General features: G+C 36.1%; 1 protein-coding gene across 17 annotated transcripts in view; it reads left to right on the top strand.

The window, feature by feature from the left end:
• PKIB (cAMP-dependent protein kinase inhibitor beta) overlaps window positions 1-25,884 on the top strand; it is a 192,504-nt gene that overhangs the window by 126,941 nt on the left and 39,679 nt on the right. For 15 of the 17 annotated variants that reach the window (XM_087865440.1, XM_087865434.1, XM_045798581.2 and 12 more), the window contains one exon: window positions 22,996-23,063. The gene's annotated coding sequence lies outside the window, so the exon portion shown is untranslated. Of the gene's footprint in view, window positions 1-19,396; window positions 19,432-22,995; window positions 23,064-25,884 lie in introns of all 17 variants that reach the window. The other 2 variants (XM_045798583.2, XM_087865441.1) reach the window with 1 other exon arrangement.

Consider the following 25,884-nt stretch of genomic DNA (forward strand, 5'->3'; position numbering starts at 1 on the left):
TTTAGTGCTTGAGGACAACCACAATCCCTCTGTCACCTCTCCTAGTCTTGCCCAAGCTTGACTCCTGATGTTCTGCTCTGGCAGGGTGATGTAGTATGAGGAATTTAAGCTCTGGGGACTAACTAGTTACAACAAGGGTTGGAATTCATTCTATCTTAAGACGTTTAATTTTCTGAACTGTAGTTTCCTCATAAAGAAAAATGGAGATAATTCAGACCATTATGTTGGAATAAGATCATGTGTGTGAAAAGTGCATGGAACAGGGTAGGCACTTAACAGAATGTGTTTTTCTTGCTGCTCTCCCCCCCTGCCCCACTGTACCTTCTGAACATAAAAATGTATACACAAAGGGTGGAGATGAGAGTTGTCATTCCAGACATTTCCTCCAGTCCTTCAACTGTGCCTCCATAATTTATATTCTAAAGGCAAACCCATAATCATTACCTTTTATTTCTAGAATGTTATTTGTATTAACAGACATTTATTGAAAGTCTACTATGTTCAGGGTTGTTAACTAAGGATAAGGAGAACCATAAATACCAACTGGCATTATTGTGTGATTGTAGATTTTAAGAATGTAACTTACATTTTGGTATTCTGTCTTCAAACTCTAAAAACAGATGTAAGCCTTGTTCCTGGTTATTAGTGTTCTGTTTTTCTGTATTGATTTACTCATAACATATTGGAATATATTACATTATCTTTTAAAAAATTTTATACTCTCTCACAATTTAGTATTGGGAAAAGAAATTTTGACATCTAAATACTTTAGATTTATTTTTCTTTTGTACAAGAAAAATATGGCTCAAGTCAGTTTACCTTTTTGTATATGCTGCTAATGTGGTTAGAAATTTAAATAACTTTTGGTCTCCATGTTTCCTTTCCTGTATTTCACTCAGGAATTTTAAATTCTTATATATTAATACCATATATTTGATAAAAATATATTGAAGGCCTACTGGGGCCCAAGGACATGGAACAAAAGTGGAAATAGTACCCACCTTAATGGAGGAGAAGACAGACAAATAAAGAGGCAAATATACAGCTACTAATTGTGACAAGTATTGTGGAAAAAATGTATATTGCTGGAGAGAATAGACAATACTTATAGCGCTAATAAAAATAATTTAATTTTTTAAAAAGCCTTATAAGAAAGTTCCTAGGAAAATAGTCATTTTAGACATGATTCTATCTATAAAACGCTCAGGAAGAAACAATTATTTATGTTCTGTCCAGGTATAGGACTTTGAAACTGAGAAACCTAAGAAGGGACTTATTTTAGTATGTTTTTCAGCCCTTGATAGTAATTTGTCTTCCATGGTAATGTGAGGTTTGTTTGCCTGGATACGTAATATTCTTAGATTTTTTTTTCTTGCTAACTAGAAATCTTCAGATTTAACATCTGCAAATGTTTATACCTAAAAACAACAGTAGGTTATTGAGCTATTGTGTATGCGAAGAGAATCTGACCAGGGTAGTGTTTATCTCCATTAAATAACAGATCTGGTAAATCTGTTTTATAAAAGACTATTGTGTTGTAGACATTTTATCATAAAATTTTAAATGTTCTTTTAAAGAATAGTAACAATAGCATAAACCTCATTTTTATTTTAGGTGAACTGAACACTAAGACCTCAAGCATATTCCTAAATAATTGGAAAGAATCGGTTTATAGAGAATTAGATGAAATTTGTTTACTTAGGTTTTTCAATGTAATGCTTGCATTTGAAAGCAATAAATTTTGCCTAGCTATTTTGATGAGGAATTGCTCCTATAACATCAAGAAAAGCTTTTTAGCGACACTGACTTATCAGTGCTGAGATTTGTCCCCATGCATACCTATCACCTGGCTGGTTCTCATTCCTCTGACCCTGACCCCAAAGGGCAGCAGGACCACATAGCTAGAGCTTTACCCTTGCAGACAGTCAGGAGAAGCCCAGCTGGGAGGCAGTAAAGGAGCAAGGAGGCTGATGGAGGAGCTGGGACTTCTGGGAGTAAAAGAGAAGGGAAACAAGAGCATCCCTAAATTGTAGATAATGGTGCTGAGGGTGCAGAGAGAGAAATGGCATGTAGGTAAAGACACATCATTTTATCAGTGAAGACACGGTCACTGGGACCCCCACATTTGCCCCATGGTACAGTTGGTGTATTTGCCATGTGCAGCTCTACCAAGTTTGCCTCAGAGCGCTGTCTCTGATCTCTCCACCTGATTTAGATTGTCCTTGAGTTCCCCTTCATAGGGGAACTCATTTTCCCCTTCATAGCCCTCCTCAAAACTGTAAATTAGTAGGATATTGTCTTTCTTGTTTACTACGTTAAATACATATTTGTTAAAGGAATGAATGACAAAGCTTTTGGTTGCTCTCAGTTCCCCATTTATCCACTAGAACTTGAGTCGAAATTGCTGCTTTTGGTTATTTCCTCATTTGGCGCTCTCATGAACATCACCAAGATGCTTGGAAATGTTAGTGTTTTTTTTTTCTTCCTTTTCTTCAGAGTAATAATCATTCAGTTGGCTTGCAATTAGATGTTGGTGATATTTTACATCCAAAATGGAGCTATTCATCCTTACTTAGTATCACTATTAATGTTAATGTTGTTAATTATTTTTATTGATACCAATGACTGATGTTAAGGTGATATTTTGGAGCTAATTTAGGTTTGTTTTTAGGGTAATATGTAGAGTTGGTAGCGAGGGGAATTTATGAATGAACGATTACGGAAGTATTTGGATGGTCTCTTGTTTGGAGATATCTGCATGCTGCTTCCTTCTTCATAGTTAAGCAAGAGCTTCCTGGGATCTTTTTTACATTGGTGTTTTCAACAAACTGTATTGATATTTATTGAGCTCTTTTTTCAGCTGTGTGTTTCTAATCTTTGAAAGATTAGGGAGTAATTCAACTTAAACACTAACTTTCAGCCACATCTCAATGTCCAGCTTCACAGACGCAGGAATCTGCAGCTCTTGCTAGAACAATTAAGGGACTTGACTAAAGATAAGAGGCTTATCAATTATCAGATATGTGGTGATGTATATGATAACCCTAAAGAAATACTCACAAGTACTTTTTTAAAAAAATATTTATTTATTTTAGAGAGAGAGAATGGAGGGGAGGGGCAGACAGAGAGGGAGAGAGAAACTCAAGCAGACTGCACTGAGCGTGGAGCCTAACGTGGGGTTTGATCTCATGACCCTGAGACCATAACCCCAGCTGAAACCAAGAGTTTGTTGCTTAACCGACTGTACCACCAACATGCCCCTCACAAATCCTAATTCTTTGCTGTTGTCTGGAATCTCTAGATTAAGTTCTTTATATCATGTTGATTAGGATATGCATTAAATTTACTAATCTTTCATGTAAATTTCAAAGAAAACTTGGGCCTGGAACCTTAGTTTGTGAAGGAAGAATAATTAGAAATATTATATACTTTTAATTTTCTGGGGGTCGCTAAGATATTTTTGGAAGAGGTTAGTTTTATGCTGGTTCTGGAGTAATTAGTAGGATATATTACATATAACTTATATTTGCAGAGGTGGTTTAGGTGAAGTCATTTCTATGGTGCTTTGATGACACCTGTACATACGGGCACTTGATTAGTTATGTAGTTATGAAAATTGAAGAATCCTTAGTAAATGATGAGTCAGATTTGATTTACAAATTCAGAAAAGTGATTATTCTTATAATTTATGTATATATATTATTTATATATTTATATAGTGAAAATTAATAATTATAATATGTAATTATTTAATACATTTATAAATTTTTGGCTACATATTGTTCATGAAGGAGGAAATGTATTGGCTTAGGTTGCTGAATCCTTTAAGATTGCCATAAATACTATCCCTTGAGGTCCAGTAAATCCAATTGCCTGACTTAACTTTTCATCAATTGCCTTCATTCATTTATAAGCTCATTTGTTCTTTTTTCAAGCTTGCAATTACTGCTTTGGAGTTCAAGCTTGACTTTTCCTTAGTAATGGGGAAACTCTGTGCAGAACTCTTTCTAAATTAGGGCCAGGGGAGAGCCTCATGTTCTTGGCAAGAGCAGACCTGACTCAGGACCATCACTGGCTGAACATCTTTTTGCCTTAAATCTGAACCAGAGGTCACTGAAGACAGGGATGCGAGGAAAAATGTGGGTCTCTTTAGTAGGGAAGTTCTCAACATTATTCTAATTGTGCCTTTGCCTCTATACTTTATCACAAAATAAAGATTGTATTGTTATCTTAGAAGAACTGTTAACATTATATATATGTATATATATAATTTAATTTTTTTAGAGAGGGTGAGAGAGGGAGGTGGGGGGAGGGGCAGAGGGAGAGGGAGAGAATCTCAAGCAGACTCCGCACTGAGCACAGAGCAGGACATGGGGCTCCATCTCACAAACCTGAGATCATGACCTGAGCTGAAATCAAGAGTCGGATGCTTAACTGACTGAGGCACCCAGGTGCTCCTTAATGAGATATTTTTATGAATGGATTTGGTGAGCTTTGAATGTGGTAAAACATGAAAAATCCAGTGTTACAAGCATCAGGTACTAACATTACTAAAGACAAATGGAAGAGTTTATATTCCACAAGAAAGTAGAGTGAAAACAAATAAGATTACCATCAGTGGATTTCTTGTCCAGGAACTACTCTGAGTCCACTATGGAAAAGAACTCCAGAAATCTAGTACTGAGTCTTATCCAAACACACTAACCTAACCTTTGTGTCTTTATTGCTTTGATGTATCATTGAAATCACAGTGGTGATTATATGTAATATATCCTACTAATTACTCCAGAACCAGCATAAAACTAACCTCTTCCAAAAATATCCTAGCGACCCCCAGAAAATTAAAAGTATATAATATTTCTAATTATTCTTCCTTCACAAACTAAGGTTCCAGGCCCAAGTTTTCTTTGAAATTTACATGAAAGATTAGTAAATTTAATGCATATCCTAATCAACGTGATATAAAGAACTTAATCTAGAGAAAAGGCTGCTTTTGGGGAGCAAGGTCAGGAATGGGTCAATTTTAGTTCTCCAAAGTTCTAGGAAAGTTTTTATCCCCAGAAGATGAGAAGTACCAATAATATTTGGTTAATGTGTTTGAATTGGACTTAAGACCTGAGGTTGAATCTTGACCATAGCACTAACCAGCTTGTGGTTGGGCAACCTCTCCTAACTTCAGTTTTCTCATCAATGAAATGAGGATAATCATATCTATCTTCAGAATGTTAGGAGGACTGTGATAATAAGTCACATTAGTTACCTAGCATATTTTAGTGGCTCGGTGGAGGTTATTTTTATTATATGTTTATGCTTTAGCCAGAGTCCCACCAGAAACAGGCCTTGGAACAAAGTATGAAAAGATCATAACCATACTTTTCTTCTTTGGCTTATTACTCAAAAAAGCCATAATAAAAACAAGCCTAATTATTGGAAATAATTGAGGGGAAACCAGAATAACAGACTTTGTCTGTTATCCAAAAGTTGAGAATTGTAGTTTCTGACTTATAAGAATGTTATAAGGATTAGATGAATCAACATGTATGAAGGCTTAAAACCATGTGTAACAAACACACACAGGAATGTCTCAACAATATTATTATTATTATTATTATTATTATTATTATTATTATTACAGCATTGCTATTATTATTAGTACTATTATTGTTACTATAGAGTAGGGGTGAAGATCAGGCTTTGCAGTGAGGGAGAACCGGGTTTAAATCCTTAAACTTGCTCAGTGGGCAACCTTGGGGATTTACTTAGCCTTCTGAACTTAGCCTCATCTATAAAATGGAGATGACAGTAGTTTGTCCCCAGTTGGTCTGTTAGAGGATGAAAGCATTAAAATCGAGTTTAGCACAGGTCCTGGCACATTCAAAGCACTTGATAATGTTAGATGTTTATATTAACAGTGATATTTGTTCATTTATTTAGCACTCTTTGACAAATTTTTATTAAGCACCTGCTTACCATCTGCCAGGCACTCCTCCAAATGCTGGGAACATAGTGTTGAATACAACAGAATCATAGCCTCTGTTACTAACATTTTATAATAATAATAAACAGTAAGCTCTATTTAATATTTTTAATCAAAGCAATTTTTTTCATGAGGAACAAAGGTGAGACTTCACCAAATAGAAGTCATATGGACTGTTTAAATGAATAGTATGTTTTTATTCACATATTATTTACATGGAAATAGCTACTTCTAAATACTTTAAAATAATTTGGTTTCCTGACAAGTTTGAAGATCTCCACTTCTCATTAGAATTTTATTTACTCCATAAATGTACATAGCAAAATTAATGAGACTTTATAGATACACATAAAATATACTTGAATGTAGTTTTAAATTTCAAGCCATAGAGTTATTACATATTTTCAAAATTGTTGGCATCAAGAGTATTCAGCCCTTACCATGCTGTTTCCCTCAGAGATGACGCAAAATTTAATTATGGTTTTAAAAGACATTGTGAATCATGAACCTTTTGATAAATCAAACAAAGTGTGAAATCATTCTGCAAGACCATTTGGCTGTTACATGATTTATCTATAGGTACTTGACTTATTTTTTTTCCACACAAGCACTGAGTAAGCTTTAACTTAGTAGAAGAAAATATTATTTTGTCATCCTTACACCTCATGGCAAGAATTTCACTGTTTGAAAGAAGTCGTATTCTTAACTAGCATCTAAAATTCTAATTTAGTGAACTCTCTGTCTTAAACTTGTTTTGGGTAAAGTTGTCTATGTATGGACTGGCATTGATTAAACAAAATAGCAAGAGGAGAATTTGTAAATGCAAAAGTGAAGTAATTTGAAAATCTATTAGCTGAGAGATTTCTGCTCAGACTATTTTTAGAGGACACAAATAAGGAAAAAAGGTAAGACACAAGAACCTTTTATATAAAAAGACACAGAGAATGACAGTCAACAATAGAAAGCACTGCACAAAAGAAAAAGCAAAAAAGAAAAACATTTATCCTGTGCGGCATGATATTAAAATATTCTGAAAGAACATGAAAATTAATTATGTACTTCAGTTTGCCTTTACAAATGAGTTAGAAATGTCAAATTTCTGGATGAATGAGAAAGCTAAACACTGAATCATTTGCAGGTGTTTTCTGAACACAGCAGAACCCAGAGGATTCTGAGGTGCATAAGAAAAGCCGCACAGATCATGGTGGGTTTATCATACTTGTATGCACATGCATTGTTGTTGACAATATGGTCAAGAGCAAAGAAGTCCACGTTGTGCTTTGCACTGAAAGACAGTCTGATGTGGTAAAAAGAACACTGAGGAGGACCTCAGAAGACCTTATCTAACTCTGCCTCTGCTCCATATTTTGGCAACTTGTTCAGGAACTGTGGCATAGAGGGCCTCTGTTCTGAAATTAGAGGATTGAGATTAAAGAGTTAAATATATTCTTCTCTAAGGCTCCTTCCAACTCTAGCATTCTGTAGCTCTGTGATCAGTTGTTCTCTTAGAAGCTAAACTAGACATAGTCACGTCGTCCCTTGCATAGGCTTCATGGCAAAGAGAGGTTGTTATATGTTTAGAATGGTAATCACTGGAAAGCATGAAAGGCTTGAAAGTCTTAGAATTAAATAAGCACGTGGTTACTTACACCAAAAAACTCCTCTTCCAACAAGCACAAATTCTTTTTTTTTTTTTTAAAGATTTTATTTATTCATTTGACAGAGAGAGAGACAGCCAGCGAGAGAGGGAACACAGGCAGGGGTAGTGGGAGAGGAAGAAGCAGGCTCCCAGCAGAGGAGCCTGATGTGGGACTCGATCCCGGAACGCCGGGATCATGCCCTGAGCCGAAGGCAGACGCTTAACGACTGTGCCACCCAGGCGCCCCAACAAGCACAAATTCTTGATCAAAATAAGATAAGGCAACCCCCTCCCCATACTGTTTTATGGTGTAAAGGATGATTGTGTCTATGATTAAGAAACCAAAGAGAACATGCTTTCATATGGAAATGTGTGGCTTCTTCAGGAAAACAGATTTAGAACGGAGTTGTAAATAGAGAAAATCTCGGTGATCTGTGCATTCCTGCAATCAATATTACCACTTTTAATAAAACTTTCTATATACAAACATTTATATTTGTAAATTGAATATTCATATTAGACATTTCTTACTATTCTAGAAAAATAATCAAAAGGTAGAGAACATAAATGAGATATGTTAAATATAACAAGCTGGCATACTAATTCTACATTCTCATTTTCGAAAAAAGAGTCAAGTTCAATTTGAGATCTGTTTTTCAAAATTCTTTAAGAATAAATGGCTGTATGAATAAACTTGAGTTGCACATTGCACATAAATCCACCTTCATATTAGTATTCACACTGAACAATAACATCCTCTAAGGATGTTTTGCAGTAAATTTAACTTTTTTTTTTTTTTTTTGAGAGAGAGAGAGAGAGACAGAGGCAGTGGAGAGTGGAGGAGCAGAGGGGAAGGGAGAGAAAGACTCTTAAGCAGGTTCCATGCTCAGTGTGGAACCCAATGTGGGGCTGGATCTCATGACCCTGAGATCATGACCTGAGCCACAACTGAGAGTCGGACACATAATGACTGAACTACCCAGGCGCCCCAGTAAATTTATTTAACTTAAAAAAAATATTTGCTAATGTGTAATTCACATACCATTAAAGTGATCCATTTAAAGTATACGGTTCAATGGTTTCTAGTATATTCATGCACCACCACCACAAACACCTTTAGATCATTTTCATCACCACAAAGAGAAACTCTAAAGCCATTAGTATGACTCTTCAGTTCTCCCCAAACCATTCTCTTCACACTAGCCCTAGGAAACCACAAATCTACTTTGTTTCTATAAATTAGCATATTTTGGACATTTTATATAAATGGAAACATTCCTGTGTTTTGTTTCATTTAGCATTATGTTTTCAAGTTTCATCCATGTTACAGCATGTATCAGCACTTCATTCCTTTTTATTGCTGAATAATATTAAATGGTAAGGACAGACTACATTTTGTTTATGCATACATCAATTGATAGATATTTGCGTTGTTCCCACTTTTTGGTTATCATGAATGACATTGCTGTGAAGCAGTGTTAAAATGTTATGCCTGTATAAGTTTTCACATGAGTATATGCTTTTATTTTTCTTGGGCATATACCTAAGAGTAGAATATATAGTAACTATCTTTAACAGTTTGAGGAATTGGCAAACTATTTCCCAATGAGGCTGCACCACTTCACATTCTAACCAGCATTGGATGAGGCTTTCAGTTTCTCCATACGTTTGCCAATACTTGTCATTGTCCATAGCCATCCTGGTATAAAGTGGTATTTCATTGTGGTTTTAATTTGCATTTTCCTATTGGATAGTGATGTTGCATATCTTTCCATGTGCCTTTTGGCTATTTGCATACTATCTTTGGAGAAATGTCTATTAATGCCTGTTGCCCATTTTCTAAATTGGGTTATTGATCTTTTATTATTTAATTGTAATAATTCTTATGTATTCTGGGTACAAGTTGCTAATCAGATATATGATGGACAAATAATTTCTTCAATTCTGTGGATAACCTTTTCACTTTTTGAGGGTATCCTTTAATGCACAAAAGTGTTTAATTTTAGTGAAGTTCAGTTTATCTATTTTTTTCTTTTGTTACTTGAGCTTTTGGTGTTATATCTATAAAACTATTGCCTAACACAAGGTCATGAAGATTTACTTATTTTCTTCTAAAAGTTTTACAGTTTTAGCTCTATGATCCATTTTGAATTAATTCTTGTGTATGGTGTGAGATAGGTCCAACTTCATTCTTTTGCACCTGAATATCCAGTTGTCCCGGCACCATTTGTTGAAAAGACTATTCTTTCCCCCCATTCAGTTGTCTTGACACCCTTGTGGAAAATCAAGCGACTATAAATGTGTATTTTTTTCTAGACTCTCAATTCTGTTCCATTGATCTACATGTCTATCCTTATGTCAGCATCACACCATCTTGATTACTAAAGCTTTGTGTCAATTTTTGGAATCAAAATGTGTGAGTCCTCCAACTTAGTTCTTTTTTGAAGATTGTTTTGGCCGTTTTACATTTCCTACTTTTCAGCTGAATTTTAGAATCAGTTTGTCAATTTCTGCAAGAAAAGTAAGCTGGGATTTTAATGTTGCTTATTTTTTAATCTGTAGGTCAGTTTGGGGAGTATTGCCATCTTAGCCATCTTAAGTCTTCAGATCCAAAAGCTATCCATAAATTCTATGTTCCTTTCTTGGATGGGCCCATTTCAAGGTGGAGAAAAATCTCTAGTGATATTCTCCTTAGCACTGTTTTTGGGTGAGCTCTGTTTAATATTTAAAAAACGTTTTTTTTTCAACTTTGTTGATGACAGAATATTAGAAGGGGCAGCATTTGGTAGAATTGATACTCACCAGATTGGTGAATTGAAATCAACAATATTAAAGTTGTCAACCTTAAAAGTAAATAACTATATTTAGGTTCAAAATGTAACTGTTCAACAACATGTTGGAAGAAGTTTTAAAAATAACAAGTTATATATAGTTGGTATTTATTTTAGTTTGAGAAGAAGACAGTTAGGGCATGATAACTGGCTTTTTAGATATCTGAAATTCTACCTATGAAAGATGAAACAAAATGAAGCAAAAGAGTAGGATAACATTATAAGGGAATAGATTTAGTACAGTGAGCATGCTTTGTACATTATAGAAGGCCATTCGGATGTATGTATTAGTTTAAAGTATTATGTAAAAAGATCATCCTAATAATATTTGATATTCAGAATACATAATGGCCATCAAAAACTGCAAGAGGCTCAGTGATTAAAAAGATAGTGTCATGTCCAATATCTTCCATTTACCAAACAAAAGAAAAGGATTAGACTATTTTAGAAAAATTCTTATCAACAGGATTTGCAAAAGATTTCCCCTTTCTGTCCAATTGCATGTAGTCCAAGTGAGGCTGCAGCACTCTGGGTACTTTTTAGAGTTGACCCATTTTGCAGCTGACTTTATTTCTTTCTGGATTAAAAATAGAAGGCAGAGGTGTGGAGGCACATCTCTTCCATGAGTGAAGTAGCAGTGTAAGTTAACATGGAGATTAGTAATAATAATAATTGCTAATAATTACCAAATACTTTCTTTATAAAGTTGGTAAGATTATTAGTCTCATTTACTAATGAGGGAATTGAAGTTTAGAGAGGATATGTAACTTGCCCAAAAACACAGAGCGCATTAGTGGTGGGGCTGGCATAACTCAAGGGTGTCTGAATCTAGCTGCTATGGTTTTCTAACTTCCAAGAGAAAAACTTAAGCAAGAATTATGAAGATTTAATTTAATGGCTCAATCCCTTAAGTGTATTCCTATCTTCCTTATCGTCATTGTGCCATTTCTTCTGCACTTCCTTTGCTTTGAAAAACTTTGTGGAAATAGGTACTCTAGGGATTCCAATACATCTGTTTGTTTTTTTTGAGTGTGTTCGAACTTTTAGGCATGAGTAAATGTGGTGGCAGCTTGACATCTGTTAATACTGACAGGTCATGAGATGACACCAGGAAGCACTAGAAACATAAGGTGTTATGGGATATTTGGTTCATCTCAAGCTATTTTTACATATTTTAAAATCTTAGATCTGTTAGTCGTGTCCTGATTTTGTTTATCCTCAGAGTTATCTACATACTTAAGGATGCTTTAACTTGAGGAAAGTCTCTAATCTGAGTAAATGTGGCCTGTAAGAAAAGTGTATGTAGGTGCTATGTTTCCCTGGGTCAACACTATTTATACCCATGCCCTCCGGGAGCAGCTGAGAGTCTTTCATCATCCCCAGATCCATGCCCCAGAAGGGCTGCCATAAAAAAGTACTACAAACTGAATGGCTTAAAAAGAACAGAAATTTATTTTTTCACAGTCTGGAAGCCAGAAGTCTGAAACCAAAGTATTGGCAAGGCTATGCTCCCTCCAAAGCCTTTAGGGGAGGATCCTTCCTTGTCTCTTCCAGCTTCTGGTAGCGCCAGGTACTCCTTGGCCTGTAGATGCATTACTCCAGTTTCTGCCTCATCTTCCCATGACATTTTCCCTGTATGTCTGCATCTTCACATTGTCTTCCCTCTTTTTATAAGGATACACAGTCATATTGGATTAAGGGCCTACCCTAATTCAATGTAACCTCATCTCAACTTGGTTATATCTACAGAGATTCTATTTCCAAATAAGATCACATTCATAGGTACTGGCGTTAGGACTTCAAAATATTGTTTGAAAAGACACAATTCAACCTATGACACCACATCTGGTATTTGTGACACTGCTGGAGTGTCACTGACCGAGGCCAATCCCCTAGAGAAGCCCAGAAGTGGGGGGACTCATTCTACTAAAAATAAGTTAGTCTCTTAGCAGTTAGAATGATTGCTCTTTCACCAACTCCTTCACAAAATGGTTGTATTTTCATGATGATGTGAATTTTCTCATATTCGAAGGGTCCCGAAGCTAATGTTATTTCAACTAGTGCAGCATGATATGACAACAGTAGTACTGCAATGCAATGCAAATATCAACAACCACGAAATCAATAGACTGAGCAGATGATGTGACTCAACTAGCTGTGACAATCAGCAAATGATTGATGTGAGAAGCACAGCTTTTGGCAGCAGCTGTTTCACTGAGAATTGGTTTTAGTGAATCATCACTGCAGCTGCCATTTTTCTCTGAGCCAGATAAATCCTGACATGAATAAGGTGCTGTTATTGGAGATGTAAATGCAGCTAGTAATAAATGTCACTGGCCTAAGTCTGAGACATGTAGTCACTCGCAAATTCAAGAAAGGGGATGATTTTGATATTAAATATATTTTTGTTGAGTTTTGCCTCTTTTTTTGTCCTGTCTATAACCGTGCATTGAATTTAATGTCTTAATGCGAAGCATATCTAAATAAGTTAAAGTGAAGCATATGTAAATGAGTTAATTCATTTTCTAAAAAGCAAATATATTTAATATAAAGAATTGAGTGGGTCTAGTAAACAACACTCTGGGAGAAAATAAATCTTTATAAAACGCATATTAAGATTTTCCTTTGTTCTAAATTTGTACTTCAGTGACATCAACAGTGTTTAAATTCAGCTGTGAGTGTGGACTGTGGTGTGAGTGGTAGTCGTGAAGTGCGGTGTATACAGCCTAATGCAGTGGTCTGCTCCAAATACCTCTCCAGTTCTAAACAGATCATGTAGTTTTTTTAGTTGACCCATATACCTGGATTAAAGAAAAATGTTTAAAATGACAATGACAACAAGCAACAACGTCAAAAAGAAACAAGACTAGGAGGCATCCCTTAGCAAAGTTAAATAGGAAAACCAGACATGAGCATTACGGCCTAAGTCTCTTTACTGATGAGCTGAGTATGAAGTCTTTACTTGATCAGTTTGTTTTTCAGAGATTGTTTTTACAGTTAGTGCTTAAGAGTAACTCTTGAAAGACCCTTTAAGAATGGATTTATCTCAAAATGCTATTTCAGGGGTTTTTTTCCTTAATATTATTCTAAAATCTGAGCCTGAAATTCTGTATCTTATTCTAAATCTGTAGCATGTTAAATAGTTAGCAAAGATAAATGCCTTTTGAATAATGTTCCTCTAATATATTTCTCTTTTATGTGTGTTTTTCCTAGACTATAGGAGAAAGAAATAGCCATACAGAATATCAGGACAAAGTAGATGCAAGAAAGAGACCTTTAGGCCAAGAACTAACAGAATCAAAATCACACAGGAATTCACACAGTTAGATTTGAAAGGAAATGAAGGTCAGAAGGAGAAAAAAAAGAGTTGGCTGTAAAGTCAGTTTTGTTAGTGAAAAAAAGTGCATTCAAAATTTTCTCAGGCCTTTTCTGGTCCTATGTTGGCAACTGGTTATTTATTTTTAAAAGTTTTTTAAAGATTTATTTATTTGAGAGAGCGAGCGAGCATGTGCTCATGTTGGGAGGGGCAGAGGGAGAAAGTCTTCAAGCAGACTCCCTGCTGAGCACCGACCACCAGGCTGGACTTGATCTTAAGACCCATGAGATCATGACCTGACCTGAAACCAAGAGTTGGATGCCTGACAGCCACCCAGGTGCCCTGGTAAGTGGTTATTTAGAAGCAGTTTGGTTTTAGATGAAGCTGAGTTTATATTCCCTTCCCCCCACAGTAAAGAAATGCCCTATGATCTTGTGCTAGTCACTTAACCTTCTAAAGTATAGTTTCTCCTTGGGTATAAGGAACATCCTAATAATGACTATCATTTATTAAGCACTTACTGTGTGTTACGCATTATACTGAGTATTTTCAGACATTGTCTCATGTAATGTTCATAACATATTCTGTGAGGCAGAAGTTTTCTTTCCACATTATAAATAAAGTTGGGCCGAAGTTATCCAAGTTATAGCTATTAAGTTCTAGAGACAGTCTGGCTCCAAAGCTCATGTGCATATCATTATACTGTCTTTAGTATTAGAATCTCTCCCAGCTTTAGCCTTCTCTGACCAAACCTTTTAGAGTGTCTGACTTCCTTTGCCCAGTGTTCTCGCCTTTGACACTGCCTCTCAACAAGATCAAGAAGGGTTACGTGGCAAAATACCTTAAAGCTCCCACAGGCTATCTACGCAGATATGGAAACTGAAGTCCAAAGGCTTTACTGTATTGTAAGAGGTCATTATATCTATTTCGTAAAATCATCTTGTCTTACCCAAAAGGGCACTAAATAATAACAATGATGATGATAATAATATATGTATTTATATAGAATAATATTATATATTGCAGTATTTTTATATTTAATAATATATATATTCTTTAAAATTGAGGCTGTATTTATTGGTACTCCTCTTCTACTTCATACCCGTTACTCTAAGAGTCTGTGAAATCACTTTCTGGTAGATATGGAAGGATGGCAACACTTTTTTTTTTTTATGTTGGTTAATTTGTCTTTATTTTTTAAATTTAAATTCAATTAATTAACATATAGTGTATTATTAGTTTCAGAGGTAGAGGTCAGTGATTCATCAGTCTTATATAACAGCCAGTGCTCATTACATCACGCGCCCTCCTTCATGCCCATCATCCAGTGCTATGTCGAGCTGCCTTCAAGGATACTGCTGTGCTTCTAAAAAAACAGCTGGCTCCTTTGAACAGGTTATTGATCTCATCAAGGTGAGGATGGAGCATCTGGTATTAAAATACAACGCTAATAAAATGTCCAATGAAAGCCACTTTGAAAAAAAATGTGGCGTATTTTCCACATATTTACTTTTGCTGCTCGTGTGGGTTGAATTAATCAAGTTACACTGCTTTCTTGAGACAGTGTGACTTGGTGTGAGACGGACATGGGTTCCAATTTTGACACTGCTTGGTGCTGGCTCTATTATAACCACAGGCTTTTTCAGGTATCCAATAGTATTAACATCTACTTTTATATACTTTTATATAGTATAATACTTTTATAAAGTATAATACTTTTATATAGTATTAACATCTACTTTTAATAAATAGTATTAACATCTACTTTTGAGGCCTTTTGTAAGAATTCAGTGTGAGAATGTTTAAGACACCTGGAAAATCATGAACACTCAGCAATTGTTAGCTGCCTTCCCTCCCGCGATGGTATATTCACTTTAATATATAACATCATTTTCATTGGCTTTCTTTGTGAACATAAATGCCAGATCTAAATATGCTAGTATAAATATAAGGGTATTGGGGTATATACTTAAAATTTTAACTCTGCTTTTTTATTAACATCGAAATTACTTTATTAACTGTGATGCCTAACGGTGTTCTCTTTAGCCCCAGTTATACCTATTAAAATGTTGTAAATCATTTGGAACACATCTGAGGCTTATGATATGATTTCCTGGTGTTTGAAGATTGTGATATAAGCAAGAAAGTAATATAGGCTAAGAATTTTAATATTGTTGGAAAAATTTAAAACATAACTTCCTTTATTGAAGCTTGGCAAGCAAACATTAAGAAACAGGGACTAATTTATAATAAATGTTCAACTGGTGCTTTAGCGATGTGGTTTTTCTATGACACATGATAAAGAGGTAGAGAAAGGGACTTTCCTGAGTGATCAGAGTGTCTTTCAGTTTATATGCTCAATGCCAGGAATTTTAGAACCACACAAGCCACACCTGAGGAGATGGGCAGGACAGATGGGAGCGAAGCATGACAATTTTGCATATTGTATGCGAAGTACCATGAAGCACAATCCTCCTTCCTGCCCCCACCCTTGATACACACACACATTCTTCCCTTATATCAACTCAAAATTAGAGAAAAAAAACCTTTTTGCCCCAACTTGATGGTGTACAGTAACTTGTTCAGGTATTTTGCAACCATTTATAAAGGAGAGGTCATTTTAGGGCAAGTCCTTTTACCCCAATTTACTTAGAGGAATAAATAGTAATATCTGGTTATTATATTTAAAAAGGGGGGAGGGTAGAATCCCACAATTTGAGCCAGTATTAAGAACTTTAAAAAAGATTATGAAACTCAAGTATAATGCTACAAACACTGAGGACAAAACTAACCCCCACACAGTTTAAAGACCATGGATAATGCAGTCACTATGTGAAGAAGAAAAGATTACTAACAGATTTCTCTTCAAAGGAAAGGAGAGGAATATCAATTCCTCATACAAAATGAATTCGTATGATTGGTTTCAGTAAAATATAATGGTAAAGAATCCTGGAATTTTGATGTCCGTGGGTAACTACAATGTACATTCTGCAGCCTAAAGCTAGGGAGAAAATAATCTTAAGAAAAAATTAATCTAGTTATCGTCATCAGTCTGAATTGGACAGTGGTGGACAGTGGAATGAAGAACGGAAGTCTTTGGTCTGACGACTCCCTAAAACATGTCCTCCTGGGTGGGTGGCAGAGGGCAGGTGGGGAAGAAGAGCTAGCTAAGAGCATGGTGCACAACACTGCCTGAATATTCTGGAATGCTGGAGATCTTCCAGTAATTGGAACACGTCTGGCAAGTGATATAGATTCCCAGACTCTTATATGTCACAGTTGACTTGCATGTTGCCAACCTTGTATTAACTTCAAAGCATAAATTTAGATCCACTGTGAATTACATTTAGATCCAAAGTGAAATTGAGATCCACTGCATCTTTGAATGTAACTTAATAAAAGGTGGGGAGGAGGCTTTTGTTTCATTTTGTCATTTCCAGGTATCAGCCTCACAGAAAGGATGAGAACAGTAGCAAAACACTTCTGCTTCCACTTCCCTTTACTCCTCTCATCTCACTCCTTCCTCTACTGTGAGAATTAGGAAAAGAGAAAACGCTATAAGCATCTGTTGCTTGTTCTTTTCTGTCTTGGGATTCTGGACATTTAAATGGAAACTAAAGCGTGATTGAGACCTGGCTTGTTCAGAACCCTGATTAATGCTTTTTTATTTCAAGAAATGTTTGCTTTAATTTTTCATGAGAACTTTAAACAGATTTAAGAAGTTTAGGCTACATCAAATCCGTTTTAAATTTGTTTGTCTTCTTGGATTAAGGTTCATTCTGTTATTCCATGATTTCAAATCATTACCTTTCTCTTATTAAGGTAAGAACAAACTTTTTTTTTTTTTTAACCTTTGCTGATTACTGCTGCTTCTTCCTGCCTTCTGGGAGAGCACCTGTTATTCAGTTTTTGACACACTGATCTCTCTGAGCCTGAGATTCTATCAGTTCTCATCTTTTCAACTATATCCTATACAAAATTACTGAAATTTCCATTTTCGATTTTCTCCTCTTGCCTGAGTCTCAGGCACATAGTTCCAGTGACTCACCATGTGTGTCCCCTGGGGTATATTGGGACCATTTAAACTTTACCAGCTTTCCTCCTCATCTGTTATGATGAGGAGTTCTCTAAACATAAAACCTTGGAATTGTTTCAGCTCACTGCTTTCCTTCATTGACTATAGTTATCACCATGTTACATGGATTTTTCCATTTTGAAATGTTTTTTAGATTCATCTGTATTAGTTAAGAGATCAGTTTGCCAGTTATCAGAAAGTGCCAAAATAGCTGGATTAAACACGATGTAAATGTAGTTTTGTGTTGTGTATAGCTCAGGCCGATGGTACAGGGGTAAAATAGTGGCATGGCCACTGTTAGGAATGTAGGCTCCTTCCATCCTGTTGCTTGTCTTCCCCAAAGTCTTGATTGTCCTTGTCTGCTTGATGAATGATGGCTCAACACCGTGGGTACAGACCAATGTTGAAAAAGGGGACAAGAGGAGGCAGAGGCCACATTCCCCTCTCTTTCAGGGTATAACCTAGAAATGAAATACATGACTTCTGCTCATAGTCCATCTTTAAGTGACAAAATCCAATTTCATGGCCTTATTTAGCAGCATGGGAGGCTTGGTTACATGGTCCTTAGCTGTGTGCCTAGCTAAACTTCCTATTTCTATAAAAGACAAGGAGTAGAGCTAACCGGGAGCCAACCAGCAGCATCTGCTACACCTTCCTTACTCCAATTTTATTGCCTTTACCCTATGGTGGGCCTTTATTGCCCATTGCCAAGATTATTTCTACAGACCTTTAGCTGGATTTATTGATGGCTCATTATCAAGCCACCCATTCTTTCTTTTAAAGAGCCACTTTTTTTTTTCTCTTGTTTAACCCGTGCTCTTAACCTTCAAAGCTCTTAATAATCTGGTCCTATTATACCTGTTTCTAATCTTTTTTTCAAAGTTCATTCATTCATTGATTCATTTATTTATCCAGTAAATATGTGTTGAGTGACTACTCTGTGTCAGACATGGAGTCATTTATTTTCCTAAACTAGTGTTGTGGATGGAAACATCTTCATGAATGTACATACTTGCTAATGTCACAATGATTCATTTCTTTGAAGCTGGTTTTCTCCATTGTCATGCTTGAGAGGTTAAATACATTTTAAGAACAGCCTTTTGAAGCGAGGTCTTGCAGTCCAAGTGGTTAATTTGCTTTCAGGAATCAGATGATGTTCACTTGACACATTTCAACTTTCAGGTTTTTATACATTTTAGAACTATGATTTGCTTTTAAAAACAAAATGAAAATAGAAGAATGCTTAACGGAAGCAGCTGTAATGGATTTAGTAGCTCATTGAAATTGTAAAATTGTTCAAATGCAAGCATGAACTAAGGATTACCTCATGTGTTACAGTCGTCCAGTTGCTTCTTTGTTCCCGAACACCTTAACCTCTTCATCCTCAGTCCTGTAGACTGAGGTGTGAAGGTGTATATCACAGAACACACCTTGTTTGGACTTTGTCTTCTAGACTACATTTTCTTCTTTTTCTATAATCCTAGGTGATACAGAGAGAGACATTTACTTATTACAACTAATCTGACATTGTTTTTATATTTGTTCTTTATTCTTTCAGAGAAGATGCTGGACAAGGTCCAGGTCTTGGGCAAGGTATGTGAGGCTGAGTTGTACAAATATAGGGTCAAATCTTTATTTAAATTTTTTTCATCATTTTTAAACTAATTTTGATTTTTTTTAAAAAATTGCATTAAGTATTATTTATCTTGACTTCTGAGGATTCAGGGACCTCCTGAAATCTTGTGTTTGAGGTGCGCCGGATCCTTCTTCTTTATGTAAATTATTTGTATATCGACATGGCTGGCTGCTTCAGTCATTAATACTTTCAAGTTAGGAAATGTATATTTCAAAGAGAAAATAAATTCTCATTATTTTACCAAACGCTAGAAGCAAAATTATCTTAAATGCCATCATGTCATCGTAGTTTAAGTATTTACATTTACAACTGGGATAAGATCAGGATACACAGGGAAGCCACTCCATGAAGACAAGGCAGGGGCATTTGAAGGGGAAGATGAAAAAGTGCCCGGTTTGAGTAACTTCAGGTGTTTTATTCCATTCTGTCTTGAAATGGCTGCTCTGGTTCCATCTCCAGACTGGTAGCCTCATCTCTACTGGCAGTGTGGTTATGTCATTTTCAGACTACACCTTTGGAGGAGGAGAGGAGGAGGGGGAGAGAGTGGGTGGAGCCTAGGAGCTGCTTTAACCAGAGCAGTTCTGTGTGTATCTGTCTTACATATTGGCCATCTGCTAAAAAGTTCATTTGGAAAAAAAATTTTTAAAAAGTTTGAAAATCACTGGACTAGATAATTCACAATTCTGAGTGTACATGTAGTTCTGATATGATGGATTTCTGCTGACCTACCCACACCTTGATCTGCTTCTCTTGTCAGTCATATGACAAACACCCTTTGGTGAGACCGCTGCCTTCTCACCTTGAGTATCTCCTAACCTTCATATATAATACTGTAGATTTAATAGTAGTTCTAAGAGAGATAGTAGAGAGAATTAGACCTTGTGCAGTGGCAATGTCCTACAGATTCTGCATCTTATATTGAAGTTCAGGAAGAACATAGTAAAATACCCAGTTATATCATTTTTATTTCATTTTAAATTTCTGTCAATGTATCTAATATATATAATAATTTAAAATATAACATAACTTATATAAGTCTATTAGTAGAGTGATACTTACAATTTACAAAAATAAGTATTTATAAATAGGAGATGTGCACTCAAAATAATTTTATTGTTGTTGTTAGGTGCATGCCACTGTTCTGGAAACCTTTTCAGAAATTACTGCTCTTCTGCTAGTAAAATTGTTGATGGTTGATAACTTAGGATAAGTAGAGACTCTCCCAGTCTCTTAATCTTTAGCATATCCCTCATAAATCTAAATTTTGATGTGTGTGAGTTATCAAAAATATGTTTGGAATAGTATTTTCAAACTCCATCCCATAAGTGTACTTGGATGTAACATAACCTGCAAAGAGGTAGAGAAGGAAAAATAACTATGTCAGCATACTATTTTTTTGTTTGTTTGTTTCTTGGTTCTATTACAATGGGCAGAAATAGTGGAAAATTCATAAAATGAAAACGCTAATACGATAAAGGTATACAATAGGGATTTTTTTAAACATGCATTTGAAAGACACAAATAACAATGTTTAGTCTTATCAAACTGACTTTAAATTGGGTTCCAGTTTGCAGTTTCTGCTAGAACTTTGCCAAGAACTGTATGCAGATGTTTGAAAAAATTGGGACTGCAAAAGTATGTTTTTGTAATCTTGTTTTTTAGGGGTGAATATTTACATTATATTACATAAATTTTGAAGCTTATAAATTTTTATCTTATTACTACTTCCCTCATGATTGTGTTTTCATTTATTTTTCTCTTCCTCTTCTCAGTTCCTTATATTTGGCCTGAACAAATTAGACTCAACTGAAGAGAAATAGTCCCAGACACAGAGTGAGAGGAACAGTGCAAACCGTATGGGAAGCTGGGTACAGGAACAAGGTTAAAAGATGTCCATTTTGGATTTTAAAATTCTTTCACAGTGATAAAGTATGCATTCAGGCAGCTCTGAGTCTGAAAAATACCTCATGCCCCTTGACACTCAACAGATATTTATTTTATTCCTCCTACCATGTACAAAATGTTGTGCAAGAGGAATGAGTCACAGCCAATGTCCTCAAAAGGCTTTAAAAAATTATGTGAGATGGAGATGGGAAAGCAGTAATCAGAAATTTGTAAGTTCAATAATGGAGATACAGCAGAGTGTTTTGGAGCACAGGGGAGGGAACATACTAGCCCAAAGGGCATAGAAGTCTTCTGGGAAAGCAGTGCCCAAGTTAACCCTGAATGGATGAATATATGCTAGCCAGGGGATGGGGAAGGGATTGAGGGCAAAGAACCTCAGTCACAGGGGCAATATAAATAAGGTAAAGGGGTGCCATTAACTGGGTATGACCTCAGAGCTTTGGGATTAATGCAGGTTTGGCATGGTGAAGGAGAGGTGGATTGGGACCAACTCCTGGAGGGCACCATACATGCTGTGAAAGGGCTTGGACTTGATCCTGCAGGTGATGGGAAAGCTGTGAAGGATTAGTTATAGAATGACCATGAACATATTTACTTTGAAATAATTCCATCTGACATATGAGTAAAGAGTGGAGTTGCAGGAAGCAAGAATGCATACAAGAAAAGTCATTTAGGATGTTGTTGCAATAGTCCAAGAAGAGTGAATTGCAGGCTGGCCAAAGGTAGTGGGTATGTGGTGGAGGGAATTTGCAAAGTGCCCTCTTGCTTTCAGTGACCAGTGTGAATACTGATAGTTCATACTCCTATTATTTTTCACCCTTCTTGTGTCAGGTGCTCAACCCTGAGATACAGGGCCCATTCTGTGAACAGGAATTATATGTACATTGTTTATCTTTGTTTCTAGGAGCAAGCTTGTTTTATTCCTTTCACATGGTGCCCATTTGGGTAGTGGGAATATTGGTACAATGCCTCAGGACACTTAAGAAAGAGTAAAAAATTTTTCTACAGTCACATTCCAAAAAGATAATAAGTTTCTACAATTTCCCAAAGATGTAGTCATGCCAAATATTTTCTTACGGTCATTTTTCTATGCCTACAAGTATTTGCTGTAATGGACAGTCGCTTTTAGATGATGACTTTCTCAACTTGACGTTAATCCCTAATAGCACTGGTGCAGTAATTATGCACTGCATTTTGTAGCTGGCAATCCTAGGTACTAACACCTGGTATTTGAAATGAAGGCCTTTTGATTTTTAACAGAAAATTTTATTGTAGAGGTTTTGCTTTTCTTGAGAAAGTCAAGTCATAGTGTTTACCAGTTGAAACTCTATAAAAACAAAATGATTAAAATTTGTTAATCTAGGGGCAACTGGGTGGCTCAGTGAGTTAAGCATCTGCCTTCAGTTTGGGTCATAATCCCAGGGTCCTGGGATTGAGCCCCACATCTGCTCCTTGCTCAGCAGGGAGTCTACTTCTCCTCTGCCCCTCCCCCTGCTCATGCTCTCTCTCTCAAATAAATAAATAAAATCTTTTAAAAAATAAAATAATTTTGTTAATCTAACTGAATTTATTCCTTTTCTGGTTCTTAATAGCTTTTCTTTATTATTAATTTACAGGAAAGAAGGCTTATCAGAGTTTCTTCCTAAACCTCTTGAAAATAACAGAATATTTTAATCAGAGACTTGTAAGTATCTTTTCTTCTTTATTTAGAGAATTAGATATTGATTTTATGGAAGAATTGACTCCTTCAGGAATACGCTTGACAGGATATAGCTATACAATCTGAGTTGGCATACAAAATTTGAGTGAGAGTAAAACACAGAAAATCACCTCTCAAAAAACAAAACAAAGAAACCAAGATCTCAGTCAGAAAACCTTCATCAAATCTATCTATAGCTAGTGAATATTTGAATTATTTTTTGGCAATTTCTATTTCTAGATGTCATTTTCATTACTTTTTCCCCCTTTGTGAAAATATCTGTGTGTCCACATATTTTAGCAAGTCTGTAACATCAATGAGAAGGAAGAGGAAAAGGGTAGGGTGTGAACACAGGAAAGGGAAGAATTTGTATTCTGTTAAAAGTTACATGGCTTTGGACGACTTTGTATTTTCCAATTACACTTTCAGTGAATTTTTTTACAAAATCAAAGCTAAGCCTCATAATAGCTAAGGTTCAGTCAGTTTCATCTTATTTTTGAAATGTCTAGTGCTCTGCTAGATCCCACACTGGCCAACTCAGGAACACAGAATCAGGGGACCCTTCCTGCTTCAATTTAGCAAGAGGTCAAGAGAAGCACATCTTTTCACAAGCATGTATTTTTATCAGATAACTTGAGAAGACTCAATGAGAAAAAAAACAACAACAAAAAAACCCTTTATCCTAAAAGTGTATCTGTAGCAACAGCATTTAATGTATTATTCCCTGAAAGACATTTGAAATCTAATGTAGTCCTATTCTAGCACTAAGACAAATAGTTGTCATACTGAGTTGAAGAGCACAGAGTCTAGGGCCCATGGAGTAAAGAGAGATTAATAAAGCAGTCAGGTAACTAAGGTCTGGAGCTGAGTGGGTTCTTCACTAGGTGGTAAGAGCTTAGCATACTGCTGGGCTTCTCAACTGTAAATATTTGTGTTTGAAGATTGTTGACTAGAAATGACTACCTGACATCATTTTATGATTCTATGACATCCCTGAAACTTTGTTGCTTAGTAGTTAACAGTCGTTTTATCTTGGATAATCTATGATTATTATAGTGACATTAGCATTTGTGTAGTAGCTAATAAAATCAGCCAACAGGAACTGAGACATATTTCTAGCTTGCTTCATCAGATAAGATTTCAGCAAATTGTTTGATTAAAAGGTGTACTGAAATATTAATTATACATTCTGTCACAATATAGGTGGTTTCCTAGCTACATGACATTAATTTTTAGTTCCAGTGCATCCATATTTGAATCTTGTGTGTTTCAGCAAGTTACCTGAATTCTCTAATGCTTCAATTTATCAGTTAAATGAAGTTAAAAATGCTTACGTGATAGGCTTATATGCGGATTAAATGAAATAATAAAACAGTACACTATAAATAATACTGAAGTAAACCTATACTACAATGTAATTTCCTATCTTTACTATATTGTTTCATAGACTTTGAGGTTTTGCCCACATATTTCATTTGCCCACATGATTTCATTTGTCCCTGTACATAAACTGTTTATAAAATCATTGAAAGAATTGTGAGAATGGAGATTTTTGGCCACATTCCCAGATATATTTTTTTTAAAGATTTTATTTATTTATTTGACAGAGAGAGAGACAGCCAGAGAGAGAGAGGGAACATAAGCAGGGGGAGTGGGAGAGGAAGAAGCAGGCTGCCAGCGGAGGAGCCTGATGCGGGGCTCGATCCCAGAACGCTGGGATCACGCCCTGAGCCAAAGGCAGACACTTAACGACTGAGCCACCCAGGCGCCCCCATTCCCAGATATTTTTAACAAGCATCTCAGATAATTCACATGAAAATGACCTACAGGCTACTCTTCAAGAAACACAAATTTTCTTTTAAAAATTAGCCTCAAACTAGTTGATTTATCAAATCACATGGGAACTTTGTACAAAATACATATTCCTAGGGCTCCATCTTGGAGATTCCAATTTGGCAGATTTGGAACAAGGCTTTGCAACTGTGTTTTAAACAAGTTGCCATGCCGATTTTGATATTTGCAAACCACTGCTCTACAACCTCACCATATCTCTAACTTTTAATTGATAAGGCTTACAGCTGTGCTTACCATATGTAGATGAGGGGATATCATTATGGGTCAATGCTTCAATTAGTTCCGTTCAAGTTCCAGGAGTGAAGAGATGAGCTTGAATGTCTGCTTTTGCATACATTAACCAGATTGACAGTCTTCTCTACCTTGGTTGTGTAGCTGCTTTAAGTAAATCAAGCCAAGCCCATAAATTGCAGAACCCCTGAATGAGAAGGGGCTGTTGGAGACCATCTACTTTAAACCCTTTGTTTTACAGAGGAGGAAAATGAGGCTCAGAGGTCTGCTGAAGGCCAGAGGACAAGACTAGAACTAACACTTCGATTTCTGTTCCCAGCTCAGTTCCATTTCTATTACAGCCAATTGACTTTGATTCTGCCATTTCAATAATGTGCAACCTGTGAAACCCGCTCAGCTACTCTTGGGCTGGTGTAGGCTTCCCAGCAGGCATAGAAAGTGCTGTATGAGTCAGCTTTCCTACTTAACTGTTCAGCTGTCTGAAAGTGACAGTTTCTTCCTTTCCATCTCCAGTTCTCTATCTTGAATAACAAAGAGGCAGGAAGGTCACTGAGGAACTGAAGGTACTCCCCAGGAGAGGCAGCCTGTTCCAGCAGTGGCACCATCTTCTCAGTTGCCTTCCTGATTCTTTTTCTTAGCTAGAGTCATCTGCTTTTTCTCCATCTCTGTATCTCTAGATGGCAGAGCCGTAATTACTTTTGTCTGTCATTTTACTCTTGCA

Source organism: Ursus americanus, chromosome 11 (assembly GCF_024610735.1).
Source record: "Ursus americanus isolate L20-20 chromosome 11, mUrsAme1.1.p, whole genome shotgun sequence".
NCBI classification, from domain to species: Eukaryota; Metazoa; Chordata; class Mammalia; order Carnivora; family Ursidae; genus Ursus; species Ursus americanus.